Genomic DNA, 5,241 nt, shown 5'->3' with positions numbered 1-5,241 from the left:
AGCCACCTGCTCTTTTTTTATGAATGTGGGATCTTTTTGATTCTTCCAAGGATATTAATTAGAATAATTTTTAAAAGTTATTTTCTACCAAATTTCCCTTGGTTCTTCCAGGTTCAGTTGTGCTTCCTTTTAGGCTGCCAGACTTTTTTTTTTTTTTCAAATATCTGATGATGTTTTGTTTTCTATTCATACACACAAATGAAGCACTACATAGATTATTATTATAAGGTAGTATCAAGGGATTTTTCTCTCATTATTAAGGTTTATTTTTTAAAGATTTTATTTATTTATTCATGAGAGACACACACACACACAGAGAGAGAGAGAGAGGCAAAGACACAGGCAGAGGGAGAAGAAGGCTCCATGCAGGGAACCTGATGTGGGACTCAATCCCAGGACTCCAGGATCACGCTCTGGGCCAAAGGCAGGTGCTAAACCCCTGAACCACCCAGGGATCCTCTAGGTCTATTTTTTTCATGGACCTCTTGAAAGTCAAATATAATATCAAACTACTGGGTTATGTTTCAGTGTTTATGGCAGAAAACAGGCACACAATTACTCTTCTGTATATCAAAATGAGGATAGCTCTTCTGTGAGTTATCAGCTACCCTAACAATTAGCAGTAACCTCTTTCTGGCAGATTATACTTTAGGCAATAGCACTTTGATCTCTGTATGCAGTTAAAGGCCAGTATAGGGGTATTGTTGCTGTCCCACATAGCTATTCTATAGTCTCTATCAGTTCCAAAGAAAGGATATCCATCAGTAATTATATATATGCATTTTTATTTATCAATTTATATAAATAAATAAACCTCCTCCTCTCTGGCCCTTCCCTTGTCAATAATATATTTAATACATAAAATGCATATTATATATATTTCTAAGTCACATACAAAGACAACTGTCAATCTGTTCATATAATATTGAGAAGCATAATATATTTCTTATTTTTGATAGAAAATAAGTAGAAATGGATGCAAATGTTTTTTCTGTGTACCACACAGAATCATCTTCTGTATCTCCTTATATGGGCACACAACCTTGGAGACAATATGGTAGACCATCAATCATGTTCGTTTACAAGTTTATTCCCATTCCACCTCTCTGGTGAAAGCAGCTGTAACCTCTCCTAAAATATTCTGTGCATGTCCTGATCTGTGGTTGTTGCCATTATAGATTATCCATCAATATGGCCTCACCTTTCTTCCAGAATATGTGTCAAAGCTCTGGTGTTCTGATGCCTTTCTAATTTCCAGTGAAAATTTATAGATTTGCTATCTTTAGTATTTCATTACTATTATTCAGGGAGATTTTTCACCAAAAGGGGCTATAAAGTGTGTGCTGCCTATTGTCTTGAACCAGAAGCCCTACTGACTATTTTCATTCTTCTCAGATTATAGAGCTTCATTTTGTTTGTCAGACTATAGACATCAATCAAGCTACCTGAAGGAAAAATCATTTTTGTGTCTATTAATATTGGCATTAGTCCCAAGCACACTCTGAATATGACCAGTAGGCCAAGTCCCTAAGTTGTGATTCATGTGATTTTAAACAGATTATAGATGCTGAATTCAAGTAGTATTAAGACAAATGCATGGTATTAGGAAATTCTGCTGGACATAAATAGCTTTGTAATGCAGCATTTCAAATTTAAGATATAATATTAATGATTTAGACTAGTGTTAGTCTTCTCTCTTGGTTGCAGCCCCATAATGACAAGCTTTCTTTTTAATGTTCAGGGCCTGCTGTGCCGGTAGTACTTTTAACAAAACACATTTGCTTTAGGCTTTCTGACATGGCTTCACACTGAGATAAACACAATTAACAAGATCTCTTTAAATCCTGGTCCTTTGGTAACTGTTTATTAATGGGGTTTTAAGATTCTTTTTTTATTTCAAAATATTTCAATCAGGGTTTTCTTTTGCTCTGTGTTTTCATTTTTAACACCTGGTTATTTTCTGTTTGATCCATTTCTCAATGGCAAGAAGAAAATCTCTACCCTCATAAAATGATCAAAGGATTATCTTTCCTAAGTTTTTTGTAGTGAGACAATTATGGAGAAGAAACCTTTGTTGCAATAGGATTTGGAGATCAACGGATTCATAAATAAGTTTAAAATTCAAACAAATCATTTATTTTTCCTCTTGTTTAGCAAGTGGGAGCAGTATATACTTTTTTTACTCTGATTTTAAATCATGCTATCAGTTATCATTATGAACTCACAGTATGTAGCACACCATATTACCTACCATAGAAGTGACATAGGAGAGTGATACAAACACTGCTTTTTAAAAAACATTAATTTATTTATTTTAGGGGAGAGAAGGGGTGGGGGGAGAGAATCTTTAAGCATATTCCCGCTGAGCATGGAGCCTGACTCAAGGCTCAATTTTGTGACTTATGAGATCATAACATGAGCTGAAACCAAGAGTTAGTTATTTGACTGACTGAGCCACCTAGGTGCCCCACAAATACTGGTTTCAAATACAGTTGAATCTCAGCTCTACCACTTACAAGCTGTGTAACTTTAGGCAAGGCTTAACCACTATGAATTTGAGTTTTCTCATAACATAAAATGAGGATTATTAACTATTTCAGAAATGCTCTGATGGTTAAATAAGATAACATATATAAAATAATACAATTCCTGGCATGCAGTAGATCCTCAAATGTATTTAAATTTACTTTTTAAATTTATCTTTAAGTGGTTTACTTGTTTGTCCAAACAACAACAAAAAGTTAAGCCATGTTACCACGTAGAGTTTCTAGGAACTCAGGCCAGTGCTATTCTTGTCACTTTCAATTTTAAGGTTTTGAAAGTTTGGATTCCTAGAGGTCATCTGGGGAAATAAATGTCTAAAATATATCTTCTTAAGACCCAGAGGAAAAATAAATAAATGATAATAAAATAGTATCAAGTAAACATAATACTTACATTAGGCACAAACATAGTAGTTGCATTCTGAGGAACCCAAAGAATAAGTATGTCAAATTGTCAGAGGACCCAACAAGAGAAAGATATTAAAAACACAGATTCCTTAGCCCCATCCAAAACATATTGAAATACCATATTAAAAAAAAGAAATATCCTCCTAGAGAATCAGAACCAGACATATACATTTTTAAAGATCTCTAGGTTATTTTGATGATGGAAGCCATTGAAATAGGGATGCACTAGTTAGAATCTCTATGCTGTAGCTCTATCAAATCAGATTGTCAGAGTGCTACATATTTAAATAATACTAATATAGTTCCCCATGGAAATGACTCAGTAAATATTCAGTTTCAATTTTCCCACTGCTCTTATCCATGGTCATTAGTGAACAGCATATAAAGACTGTCCTTGCTTTTATTTTGTAAAATTATCCGACAATATTTTGTTGCTTGATAACTGCTTATATGAAGGATTACATCAATAATTTATCCCCAAGATGAAGGTTTAGACAAAGGGTTTGTCTTTATCTGAAAATCTCTATTGTTTGTTTTTATTAGAAAATGAGATCCCATTATTTTTCCTTTCTTTTTGTTTAAAGATTTTATTTATTTATTCATGAGAGACACACACACAGAGAGGCAGAGAGAGAAGCAGGCTCCATGCAGGGAGCCAGACCTGGGACTGGATCCCGGGTCTCCAGGATCACACCCTGGGCTGAAGGCAGCGCTAAACCGCTGAGCCACCCAGGCTGCCCTATTTTTCCTTTACTTTGACTGCCAGGAAGCTAAATATCTTTACTACCTCAACAGGAACCTCCATCTGTTATTGGTTGTTGCCTATTTTCCCCTGTAATGATTGTAATGCAGCGGTAGCTCTTGTTAAAAGGCATTTGAAGTATCTTTTTATGGTGGGGGGACAGGATATGACAGAAATAAAAAAAAATAAATATAATTTTTGACACGCCTAAGCATCATAAATCTCACCAGCTAAATTTTGCTGCATAAAATCATGCCCTGGTATTGACTTTTAAAATGTTTTACTCATTTTTTTTCATATAGGCTGCTTCTAAATAGATGCTCTAATAACATTTTCTTTAATTTAGAATTTCTGATACCAGAATTTTGTAGGACAGTGCTAACATATTTAACTAAGACTTATTTTCTTTTGCTTTAAAAAATTTCTTATAAGCAATGTGTTTTTATTTTAAAAAGAGCTTTAAGACTTAAAGAAATTGGCTTTAGTATACTAAAGTATAAGTGTAAATCCAAGACTTTAAAATTTATACATTTTTTTATTCATGTTCAATTTGCCAACATATAGCATAACACCCAGTACTCATCCTGCCAAGTGCCTCCCTCAGTGCCCATCACCCAGTCACCCCAACCCCTCGTCCACTTCCCCTTCTATTACCCCTTGTTCATTTCCCAGAGTTAGATGTCTCTCATGTTTTGTCACCCTCACTGATATTTCACTCATTTTCTCTCCTTTCCCTTAATTCCCTTTCACTACTTTTTTACATTCCCCAAATAAATGAGACCATATAATGTTTGTCCTTTTCTGACTGACTTATTTCACTCAGCATAATACCCTCCAGGTCCCTCCACATCAAAGCAAATGGTGGGTATCTATCGATTCTAAGAGCTGAGTAATATTCTATTGTATACATAGACCACATCTCCTTTATCCATTCATCTTTCGATGGACACTGAGGCTCCTTCCACAGTTTGGCTATTGTGGACATTGCTGCTATAAACACTGGGGTGACGGTGTCCTGGCATTTCACTGCATCTGTATCTTTGGGGTAAATCCCCAGCAGTGCAATTGCTGGGTCATAGGAAAGATCTATTTTTAACTCTTTGAGGTACCTCCACACAGTTTTCCAGAGTGGCTGTACCAGTTCACATTCCCACCAACAGTGCAAGAGGGTTCCCTTTTATCCACACCCTCTCCAACATTTGGTGTTTCTTGTCTTGTTAATTTTCCCCATTCTCACTGGTGTGAGGGGGTATCTCATTGTGGTTTTGATTTGTATTTCCCTGATAGCCAATGAAGCGGAGCATTTTCTCATGTGCTTGTTGGCCATGTCTATGTCTTCTTCTGTGAGATCTCTGTTCATGTCTTTTGCCCATTTCATGATTGGATTGTTTGTTTCTTTGCTGTTGAGTTTAATAAGTTCTTTATAGATCTTGGATACTAGCCCTTTACCTGATAGGTCATTTGCAAATATCTTCTCCTATTCTATAGGCTGTCTTTTAGTTTTGTTGACTGTTTCTTTTGCTGTGCAGAAGCTTCTTATCTTGATGA

This window comes from Canis lupus, chromosome X (genome assembly GCF_011100685.1).
Source record: "Canis lupus familiaris isolate Mischka breed German Shepherd chromosome X, alternate assembly UU_Cfam_GSD_1.0, whole genome shotgun sequence".
Classification (NCBI taxonomy): Eukaryota; Metazoa; Chordata; class Mammalia; order Carnivora; family Canidae; genus Canis; species Canis lupus.
The sequence above is the reverse complement of the archived record's forward strand: the minus strand, read 5'-3'. Positions refer to the sequence as shown.